General features: G+C 37.8%; 1 protein-coding gene and 1 pseudogene across 6 annotated transcripts in view; one reads left to right on the top strand and one right to left on the bottom strand.

The window, feature by feature from the left end:
• LOC139971257 (uncharacterized) overlaps window positions 1-12,388 on the top strand; it is a 69,335-nt gene that overhangs the window by 16,849 nt on the left and 40,098 nt on the right. Inside the window, exon 1 of one of the 6 annotated variants that reach the window (XM_071977563.1) lies at window positions 4,401-4,669. The exons of 4 other annotated variants lie outside the window; for them this stretch is intronic. The gene's annotated coding sequence lies outside the window, so the exon portion shown is untranslated. Of the gene's footprint in view, window positions 1-4,400; window positions 4,670-11,797; window positions 11,952-12,388 lie in introns of those variants that run through there. One more of the 6 variants, XM_071977562.1, reaches the window with a different exon arrangement.
• On the bottom strand, window positions 7,460-7,674 carry LOC139972689 (U2 spliceosomal RNA; annotated as a pseudogene).

Here is a 12,388-nt window from a genome sequence, read left to right as displayed (position 1 = left end):
AAAATTTAGTCATTGTTTACCAAAGTGTAAGGTGTGATTTGGACGACACCTCAGCAAATTATGAGTAGGATGTTTAACAATACAATATAGCATAACTGTGGTAAGTAAACGTTATATAGTGCAGTAAAATGAAAGGGAATGATGGATGTTTGGACGCATGGGTTAAATGCACTTTTCAAGATCTGAGTCATCGCGGTGGCATCGTGACCATGAAAAGGATGAACCTCTTTTTACATGTTAGATATAATAACCGGAACCCTAAAATACACAACCCCCCCCCCTCCTTTAATCCATTCCACCTTCGCCAATCTTCGTTGTTGCTGGTGGTCCACAAAAGGCATCATAAACATTATAATGTGATTTCTTGTCATGTCTTACCGTTTTTTCATGTATTTTGAAAATAAGTCAATAAAAATGATTTTATTGTAATAAAGAATACGTTGCTATAGTATATGCGCTGGTACCGTTTCGTGGTTGGTGGAAAGCCCCTGATCTCTTGCTTTTGATGAGTGTAACTCGTCTTAATAAAAAGATAGCGGTAACGCCGTATGTATTGTTACATGCGGCCTCGTGTTTCTCAATACCCCCCCTTGGTACCCGTGTTAGTACAGTGTTCTAAGCTTTAGTATGAGTAAGTTAATCTTGTATTAGTGTCTGTGCTATAGAGTTCCATATTGCCACGAGTACGAGTACAAATCGACGAGGATGAGTACAAGTAAACGTAGTTATATGGTAGGTTTACGAGTACACTGGTCTCATGCAGTCTGGTCTCATGCAGTCTGGTCTCATGCAGTCTGGTCTCATGCAGTCTGGTCTCATGCAGTCTGGTCCGTTGCAGTCTGGTCTCATGCAGCCTGGTCTCATGCAGTCTGGTCTCATGCAGCCTGGTCTCGTGCAGTCTGGTCTCGTGCAGTCTGGTCTCGTGCAGTCTGGTCTCATGCAGTCTGGTATCATGCAGTTTGGTCTCATGCAGTCTGGTCTCATGCAGTTCAGGCCTCACTCTCGACGCCCCCATGTGTTCAACAACATAACAATATGTATACTGTAATAGCTGCATAGTGAAGGAATATTACGAACCACTGTAGCAGCATGTAAACATACGTTAACACAATGAATAAACTTGTGTAACGGCTTGTCTAGCTAGGCTATACATGCATGTAGCTGATAGGCTCCTAGAATAAAAGCGTACTATTATGCATATAGAAATCGTGGCGGGCGTTGTCTTTATACTTGTTATTAATTGTTGATGGTATATAAGACAACTGTTTTTGGTAACAATATAGGTACATATGTACGTGTCATAGCGTTCACACACCTAAGATTGCATTGGGTTCACCGTGGCGCACACGAAGCGATGTGGAACACACACAAAATGCGGTTATGCAGTGTGAATAAAACCACGTGATTAGCTGCCGAGAGAAATGTGGTAGCCTACAGGTAATTTCCCGGTCACGCTGCAACATAGGTTATACTTTGATTTACACATCAAATTTGCACCGATAATATGTATGATGAAAGTAGCAAAGTTCATTCCCCAAACATTGTTTATGTGTGCACAATAATGCGGAAAATAACGGCCCGGTACTTAATTGTGGAGTTCAGTGTTATAGGTAATGAGTGTCACGTGTCTATAATGCTGATTGAGTACGGTAACGAGTGTCACGTGACTGTGGATGACACCAAGTTAACCTTTATTTTCTGACTTTGCTTTGACTACTTTATTCCTTTTTTAATATACTCTGTATCTTATATTTGATTTTACCGTTCTAGTCCCGTGTAAAGTGCTTTGAGATACTCTTTTATGTAAAGCGCTATATAGGCATTTGTTGTTGTAGTACTGTATTTCCCCCACTAAACAATGAAATTTGTCCCTGACACTTGTTTGACTTCTTTATATACTACGTGGAAACAAACTACCAGGGTTTATGTGTTGTTGTCATGGCAACCGATAGGCTGAGCCCATTCATTGGTTTTCACATTCCAAAATGATTCCGTAGCTGGTTTTCAGCAGTGGGTGGGTGTATCTAAATATCGGTCGGCTAATGCAATTTATTGGCGGAGAGGCTTTTGGTAATAATTACTTATCTCATTCTTGAGTAAGACTACTCCAATGGTATATGATCATGGTGGATCACTGTATGTTGTTTAATAAAACAAATACTGAGGCTAGTACAGATGTATATACAAATCGTGGGCAGTTTTGTACGAATATAGGCCTTTGCATTCATTGACCGAATTCTGTTATAAAGCTCCGTGCGTTCTTGGAAGCGATATGCGTATATGATATATACACAGTCAATTTTATTTCGCACCGCAGGCTAGGCAAAATACAGGCAATATCAAAATAGTTGGATTTAATTTCATAACTGCATTGATGATACTCCAGTGGTTCAGACATTTCAATTTAAGATTTAGGTGTTGAAGAATCAGTATGTTTATAGTGCTTTAGTCAACTTTAGCCGCCCGTCGATAAATATTATCATTTTGATCTGGTAGTATAGAATTTAGGTTCTCGGCGGGGGTGCAGGGGGGAGGGGGAAGGTCGAAGTTAGACTTGTAAGGGAATGTTGTGGTATAACCAAGTGACTTCTTTAAATGATTAAATCCGCTTTTAAATCACATGTACACCTAATCTGTAACGCTTTACTTATTCACCAATTTTATGCCAATGAAATACTCAATATCTTGCTTGATGTTGCTAGCGTGTCGAATGCTACTCAAGGTACATGATTAGTCAAGCTGGATCAAAGCCCGATTCTTCGTTATAAGAGGCGTCTTCGCAAACAACCAAATCCAGTGAAAGTGGACTTCATCGTAAAAACTTTTGCAAAGACGTACTGCGGGAAAGAAACTTGATTTAACAATCGGTCGCTTTGATCTCCAGCTATATTATATATGGGCATAGAATCGATTGAGAGTTAGGGGAAGGAAAATGGTAATCTCAGTCTGTCAGAGTATAGCATTTCCCTGATTCCAGTTATATAACATGAACTGTGCAGTTATGATAATGTTTCTGTTGCCTATTTGGGTATCTGGTATACAAGAACTATCTCTCTATCTCCTTGGACTGCTACAAACGTAATATTGTAAATATAAAGGCACTTATAGCCATGCACACCAACACTGCTTGGCAGTATATACATGCTTAGATTGCCACGAAAATTTCGAACACTTACTACAAACTTATTTCTGCATTTCTTTGAAAATTATATCTTTTCGTAAATTTTTGTGACAATCGTTGTATTCAATCGTCTCCATGGTGATAAGTATTAAACAAGGTTAGTTTCCACATTGCGTTTTTGTACCATTGTATAAGCGATGACCTTTTCCACTATTTAGACACTTTTCTTCGGAACTTATTACTGTTTTCCATTGATAAGTATACGTTATGACACACCTTTTTTCCACGAAGGCTCTTATGAACTTCCCTACAGGTGAATAATACATACCTAATTGCAATTCGACAGTTAGGGCTATGTAGCTATTCATCAAAGACTACATGTCAAGCTATCTGAATACACTGAACCAATCCACTTTGAAGCCTGCATACTATAAATTGAAAAAAAGAGAAAAGATTGTAACAACACCCCTGGTGCAAATGTCTTTACAATTTTTACCTTTTCACGGGATGGCCTTCCAACTCTTTGAATCCCTAGGTACACCCTAAGTATCCTCGAAGTGCTCATAAATGACCTTTAACCCCTTGAGAAGGTATTTAGCTTTTCAGAGTGTGAAGGGATGTAGACTTTATTGTGTTTACTTCCACGTTCTGGCTAGCTCAGTTCTAGGGGATGTATAGGAATGTGGAAGGAATACGCGATTTTCCCAGGATGGCATTCTTATTAAGCAAAGGTAGAATCTTCGACAGTATTTTGGCCTATTTGACGTATTACTTCACGTACACTATTAATACTTAATTAATTCATTAGAACAGATTTTGCGTTGACGTTTCGTGAATTTGTGATGTTATTGCATTTCAGAAACAATAATATTATTCTTAAAACTTTTAAAGTCAAGTTCCATTTTACATTATGAAGAACTTTTAAATAATTTGTAATTGATCAACGACTTCAGTAGTCGACACAGGTCCCCTACTCCCCCCCCCCCCCCCATCATCTGCCAACATGTAGCAGTTACAATTCAAACATTGCATGGAGCAGTATAATGTAGTATACGATAATATACCACCAGTGTTGTTTTCATTCCAGTAATGAAAATTCACCTAAATGTGGGATCGTTAAGGGCCTTTGTTCGTCTATGATTCAGTATCTTCAATGAACCCTGAAAGATTTTACCCCCCGTTAGAGACCCTCATAAGCATTCCTTTTCATTGACAATAAGCCTACACCTTAACTAAAAGTTAAACTAATATGAATTAGTTTGTTGACAAGCTATAAGGAAGGACTGACTTTCTTCTTTACAATCGTGCAGGTTCCAGGCTTTTGGTAATCAAAGGAGTCTCGAATCAGGACAGTTCAAAGTACATCGAAAGTTAAATAGATTTTGTGCAAATGGAAATGAAATAAGAAACTTTCCTGGTTGTATGTCAGAGCTGGTATAGTCGTATAGTTGACTTTGAGCTGAGTGGTCATTTGGCTCACTTCTGTCATCAAGGTACTTTGCGACAGTGCAGTAGTCGTTCATTGATTTCTCGTTTGGATTCATATATGTAAGTATCATACTCTTTTGTATAGTTGGATCCTTTATTTAGCATTTAATGAGAAAGGTCTCATAAGCAGCTCAAAGCGAGGTTGAAACGGGTTTTCGAGCCAGTGAATTTGCAACATGTTTGAAAGGTGACATAATCCCAATAATCATCTGCTCTATAGTTTTTAGGCTTTATGACAGATATCTCCCCAAAACAGATAAGAAAAATCTTGCTTTGTTTGGGAGATATCCTACTTTAAAACTGTCATTTCTAGGAGCTGCCATGGGTTAGGTTAAAAAAATGGTAAAATATTGACAGTGTTGACAATTAAACCACTGTCATCAATTGGTCATGTTAAGAACTTCAATGTTTTTTTTTAAATTGATCATTTGCCAAAAAAAAGAAAACATAATTAAAATAAAGCACGTGCGGCTCGATGTTATATTTAGACTCCATCAAGTCTTCATACTTTCATATAGAGCAACATTAAATCTGTGAATGATCCCAGATGGAACAAGATTTGTCTTATAGAGCTGTTTAGGGGGGGGGGGGGGGGGATGTTCATGTCAATTATCTCTATCATATACAGCAATGATGATGGTTGGGCAGTTCGTGTCTCATTTAATTATCTGGTCAAGCAGAGTTCTGTTAATCCTTTGACTGTTATAGTTTATGAAGTGGTTTGACATAACTTTAGTTATCTTACCAATCACGATACTATAGTCTCGCACATCAAGACGATTTATTCTGAAGTAGAACAGAAGTAAATGTAATAAGTACGAATGCATTTTGCAGTTAAAACACTTTTATCATACACACAAGCTATGTATATATATGTGGCTTACATATTAATGTTAACCATAACCAAAATATAATCTCTGATGTCACTTTTCATTGCAATGGGCCCGATACTCGGCCCGATTCTATACTCGCATATAGTTACGAATTTGCCACGTGGTAAATGAGCTATAGTTGTCAACTCTTGATGTGCTACCTGCACCTGCCTATAAGTTATAGCGCTTATCATTCAAATATGAATATGTATAGATCATAGCACCGCCAATCAAAACGCTTTAATCTAGGAGTTCAAAGAACTAATTTATAGACACACAAGGTCGGGCCAGGTTTATCACTTTTCCAGTGGACAGATTGAATTGTGATATTTATTTAAGGATTTACTGTATGTTTCAAGGAAAGGCTGTATTTTTATGCCGAAGGATTCCTCCTAAACAATAAACCGTTCGTCATATGACTGTCAAGTGCACTTTTGCGATGATTTTGGATGTCTGAAAATGTATCTTTTCTATGAGAACCCCTACCCCCTTTCCTTCCCCTCATCCCTCGTCTGGTATATTATCTATATTTATTTCTGTATGTTAACCATTTAAGTTACACTATATGTTTTAGGGTGGGGAACGATTATTGAAGTCAAAAGTGTTCATTGAAAATGGTCCTCATTTACATAACTGCGGTCGTATTGTTATGCCATGAGCACCTAAGAGGAAGGGGTAAATACTGTCGCAGGAAGGGTAATTATCATATATATTTGGTAGTTTAAATTAAAGTATAACTGATTAGTCTGGTAATTGTGGGATGTTTTATATTACCATAAACATATTTTCAGTTGCGTGGGAGTGCCTCCTGGCCTCCCACTCAGCTACCCTCTCCACCCCACCCCTCCCCCCCCCCACTCCCATCCCTGACAGGAACATCCCTATATACACGCATGTTTTTTTACAGCTTCACTTTTCTTAAACTGATTATGCTATAAAATTGTCCTGGTTTGATTGTCCATATTATTTCTATTTTGAGTAAATTCTTGGATTTTGTTTTTAAGGTTTTTCTTTTGAGAAACAACATTCAAGAAAGTACTTGTATTCCAATTTTCAGTTGAACTAAAATTTGATTCACAAACTATGCCTTTGTTAACAACCATCCCACGGTCTAAATGTATATAAACCTACAGCTCGAACTAACAAGTATTTACATACAGATGAAGATGAGTGTACTCCACTGGATTAAGAGTCTGTTATCGATCCATTCATACAGAATTATATTGTGTATATAACAAACGATGTTTCATTTCCTGGAAACGTATGGCAATTAGCTAGTTCATGAGTCTACTCGTCAGAATTAGCTAGTACATGAAGTCTAAGCATCAGAATTAGGTAGTACATGAAGTTGAATCATCAGAATTAGTTAGTTCATGAAGTTAATTCATCCGTCAGTGGCTAAATCAGCAGAAACCAAAACTACTGACTGCACGCCATGAAACTAATACAAGCTAAAGAGGTATGATACTTATTTATTTAGCCTCGGTAAAGAATATCCTTAAAAACTCTCCCATGAAATGCCACAAACTAAAGTGTCAAACGCAAAACGTAAAAGAGCTTTCATGCTTGTGGACCCAATCTTGCTATGTCGTGAACGCGTTTATTCGTTTCGTTCATTTATTTCAATTGCAATACATACATAGGCCTACATAAATACTTACATTCATACACGCATACATACATACACACATAAACACATACATACAAATTATTATACAAAACATATTAATGAAAATTAACAATAAACGTAAGTATGAATATAAAAGAAATAGGAACCAGATGAACGCTAGTAAACTTTTCTAGTCTGGCCCTGAGTTGTCTATCATTACGTAACCAACTAGATTTGGAATATATATAGAAAAATACGAATATGACTCTTTTGCATTTAACTTGAAAATAAATTATGAATTAGTGCTAGTTTAATGCCTATTATTTTAAGCCAGATAGTCAATTGACATACATGATAAAACATAGTTCTTTAAATGCTTCTTAAATAGATACTTTTTAAGAAAAAGTCGCCCAGGAAAGAACCTGGGCACGAAAACCAAACTACTGAACGACTGATCCACTTCTAACCCCAGTCCCCTTGCATCGGGACCGTGACTGTGTGATCATCGTCAGGTGTGTATCACCATTCCCCTCGAAAGGGAACATATACTACACATGATCTTAGCCAAAAGGCCGAGAAGCGATCTTAAATAGATTAATATTAGGGGCACTTCTTATATACCAATATCAAGAGCGTTCCTGAAAGAAACTCCATTACACCCCACACGTGATGGAACAAACAACTAGTCGTGGTGTATGATCGGAGAAGATTATCTATCTTCCCCTTGTGTAGGATAATTGTCATGAAGACGATTGAGATGGAATCAGAAGGGAGCTGGCTATTGTTGTGCCTGTCAAAAGAAAATACCTAACTGGGTAATTGTAGTGGTCTTTTAAAGTAAGTAGATTATAATGATGAAAAAAGTTGAAGTGTGTGGGTGGGTGTAGGTGAAACGTTTGAAACTATTCGGACAGCCCATTTTGCAGAGTAAACCCGTATTTGTGGGTGAGTAACTATACCACATACTAGGATGCTATAAGTAAGGTGGGGCAAATTTTATGCATTATAGATAGTTAATTCCGTTCGACTAGGAATATCATATGTTCATATATTCATAACACCAACGATTTTAGAAACGGATTTAGTAACGTTAATGCAAATGTGATCCTACCATGAAAGCTTATCATCAATTAGGCCTATGACCCCTATCAACGTGGTTGAATTATTAATTGTTATGATGGTATCCTTAAAACTTAGAGTAAATTGTGATGTATCACCTTCTTATTATTAAAAACCAGTAATTTTGTTTCATTAATATTTAAAGACAACTTATTTGACGCTAACCAATCAGTAACAAGTGTTTAACTATGGCTGGTTTAGCAGAGCATTTGGTAGGCAGTTTGCTACATTTAAAGCTAATGTTGCTAGATGCTTGAGATGTATCATTGTTGTTTCCAGTAAAATGGTTATTGGGTGCATTGCCAGCAAGTTTTATTATTATTGTTTTACTATTATTGCTTATGACTATATTAAGTGAGTGAGAGCATAATTCGTCACGAGACCTCTCATATAGGGCGGTTTCGGCTTTGGACGAAGCAGTGGTATATTGCGTACATGTTATGAAACCTATGAATAGATTGGCATTTTTATTAATACTCACAAAGAGTCGGTAACGCTAGTCTGATGCCAGTCAATCTACTCCACGGTTTGTTGATAGGTTACGTGAGGGGATGGCATGCTCTCATAAGCCCTTTTCGGGTTCCCCTATGTTTGCTGTTTAGATCACTGGAGTGTGTAATGGGTTGTCATGTTCTAGTTATAAATAGTGAGTTGGCCTATATGATTGTACTTAACACTATACACGTGATTTCTTTGTCATTTATGAGTTAGGTTTATGATTGCATCATAAAGTAATATATGGTAGGTCGTAGAATTTGGGTTCTTCGCCACGGTCGTTTAGGTAATGTATAACATTCGATATATGTCGTATGTCATTTTCATAACTTTTCCCTAACTGAAATCATAAGTCCATATTCTACGTGTTACAGTACATTGATTATAACCGTATTCCATCATTTTATTTCTTTACATGTGGTTTGTTTTGCACAGACAAACCACAGCCAAGCACCATGTACAAACACCCAGAATTTACAGATGGTGTTCCAGCCTATTTATTGTCTAGTCCACTTGTTACAGATTAGTAAGATACTTTTTAAATCCAGTTAAGTGCCACAGCACGTTATCCATAAAACTATATCATTTATTCACTGTGAAATGTTATGACTTATTGTATCAAATGCTTTAGATATATTAATAAATAAGGCCACAATACTGACTATATTGTCTAATATTCACACATATCATCCGCAACACTCTTAAAGTAGCAGCCAATGTATGTGCAGTGATCTTTCCTAAAACCATCCTGCCCAGAATACAATAAGATATTTTTTTATTTATAAATGCTATAGTCTATTATATGTAAGTCTAACAAAGATCTTATAAATAACAGGTACAACTGGCACAGGGCGGTAATTTGATACAACATCATCTCCACCATATTTATATATTAGAATGAGTTAGAATTAAGTTCATGAGGGAAACACATTCAGAAAAAAGATGAATTCAAAATATGTGTAAGAGGATCGATAATATGGTCATCAATATGTTTTAAAATATATTTGGTAAGACCAGCGTATCCTGGTGATTTCGCATGTTTCTGTTGTCGACATCCATAGACCCGCCGTCCCCCTACTCAGTCATATAACCAGTACCAAAGTACCATGTAGCTGATTCTCGAACTATCGAACTGTAGAACTAAAGTATTAGTGTTTGTGACGTGTTAAGTAGTTTTGTTTTTGGTGACTTGTCTCAACTTTAATAGAGGTGTCACTCTCATCATTAAAACCATTTGATGGTGTTTTCGTTAAACATACAGTATTGTCGGTCAATGTGTTGTACACAGTGAGGCTGTAGTATTCTGTCTTCTTGTTCGAAGATGGATGGCCTCCCGCAGGCGCGCCTGGAATGTCTGGTCTTACCGTTGACTTTATTTGGATACGAGTCGATCCCTCCCTCCCTACATCAACGACAATGGCCAAGAACTGTAGGCAAAGAGAGCAAGCTCGATGCAACACACTAATGTTGTATAGCGAGCGGTGCTGCGTTTTAGATAACTCGAATGAGAGACTTGAACTTGGGAGGTATATTATGTCTAAGCACAACGTATAATGGAGTCGGTGATAGATATAGTAACTATATACGAAACGGCCGTATGAAGTGACTTATATGATGGGACCGTAACCATATAGTGTGTAGAGACCACATGAAGTGAACATATACTAGTGCTCATGTGAGTCGATAGGTGAAGTGACTAAATGAAATGACCAGTATGTGAAGTGACCATGTATGTGAAGTGACCATTGAAAGTGACTACATGAAGGTACCGTCAACATAATCCGCATAAAGTGAACATACTAGTGATGTGATCATTTGAAGTCAGTGTTTGAAGTCCATAGAAAAAGTCACGATGCGAAATGATCATGTTAAAAGTGACCATTTATGAAGTGACCATGTATGAATTGACCATAGTAAGTGGCTACAGTTAGGTACCGTAACCATAGTGACCACCTCGTGAAGGAGACATCTGAAGTCACCTCTTGAAGGGGACATCTGAAGTCACCTCTTGCAGTGACTAAATGTACAACATAATGACGTCAGTGTATGATGCCGATAGATGGGGTGACTGTATGAAATGACCATGTATAAATTGACCTTATGAAGTAACCATATGAAATGACCGTATGGAGTGACCATGTGAAGTGACTACAGTATGGGACCGTCACCATATGTAGTGAGTATTGAGCGCATGGAAGTGAACACAGTCAACATACGAGTGATCATGTAAAATCGCTTAATTGAGTCGATATGTAAAGTGACTATATGAAATGAGAAATGGCCATGTATGGAGTGACCATATCAAGTGACCATGGGAAGTGACTACATTAAGGTACCGTCACCATATGTAGTGACCACACTGTGCAGGTTCCACCTGAAGACATCACATTCAGTGCCTAGTCACCATATGACGTCACTGTATGATATCGACATGGAGTGACTATATATCAGATGATCATGTATTGACAATGTGTTACGTGACACTACGAAGTGACCATGTGTGAACTATATGAACTCACCATGTTAGTTGATCGTATGAAGTGACGATATCAAGGGACTGACACAACATGTAGTGACCACATGATAAAGTGACCATATCAAATGACCAAATGAATTCAGTGGTTGTAATGTGAAGTCATCACATTTCGTGACTTTATGCCATCGCTATATGAAGTCTTGCGTTGGTTATCAGATCAGGCTAACCCTTGATCAGAACCCCCCTCCTCCCCCTCCTCGCCCTTACCAATCTTGTATAATATATACCGTAATTACGTGTATTTTTGTTTAATGTCATAGAAACCACACAATCGTTACAACACAATGTCCTTTTGAACTGTGTGTATAGGGCACTGTCACGGTGGTAACGTTCAACATATAGACTATTACGCAATCGTGTTTGGTGGCCTACCAAGCGGAACCACCCCGTCTCCGTTTCCTTTGCTGTGTTATGTGTGTTGTTTGCGTTTCTGTCTTTTTAGGCCTTACCCCATTCTGCATTTATTGAATGTATCAGCAATCAATCCTTTGTCATATTATTTGTTAACAATATTTAATCCTCTGTGAATGGACTTATAAAAAGGAGTGTCAGAAATTCTTTTCCAACCAGCCGACATTCCACACAAATGAGACCGTATTTAATGGGGTTCGTATGCACTATTGCTGGGTCTGCATTCTGGGAAGTTTGTTTGGTTGTATGAACTTGTATGGACTGTTATCTGGTGTTACAGTTTCCTATAATGTTTTTCTAGTAAGTTACATTTTATGTTATTATTTCGTTTTCTTACTTGTATAGACTCCTCGTGTGTACGTATGACTTCAATTCGTTCTGTCCTTTTTTACTTGAAGAGATAATATTTTGTAGGTCGGACCAATGTTTAGGGCATTGAGGAGGCCTAATGCTTCGAAGAATGTCCAAACTCGTGTTGCTCTGTTTAAATTGTAAAAGCCATGTTTTAGAACGCCGTAATCGGATTTCGTTTAGAGCACTTGTATTGCGCCGCATCCGTGAAATCGCTGAGAATTGTACCAGGAAGTAGAGTGTGTAGGGGGGGGGGGAGGGAGGTGTGAAGATGGTGGCTATTCTTCTGGGTACTAACCAATGTAGTATGAGTTTGTTTACTGACAAGTCTGTAAGTTTATCTTTAATCACATTTGCATTTTTTGGGGGGGAAAACTGTGTGTCCT

This window comes from Apostichopus japonicus, chromosome 8 (genome assembly GCF_037975245.1).
Source record: "Apostichopus japonicus isolate 1M-3 chromosome 8, ASM3797524v1, whole genome shotgun sequence".
Classification (NCBI taxonomy): Eukaryota; Metazoa; Echinodermata; class Holothuroidea; order Aspidochirotida; family Stichopodidae; genus Apostichopus; species Apostichopus japonicus.
Note: the sequence above shows the minus strand (reverse complement) of the source record. Positions and strands in the feature narration are given on the sequence as shown.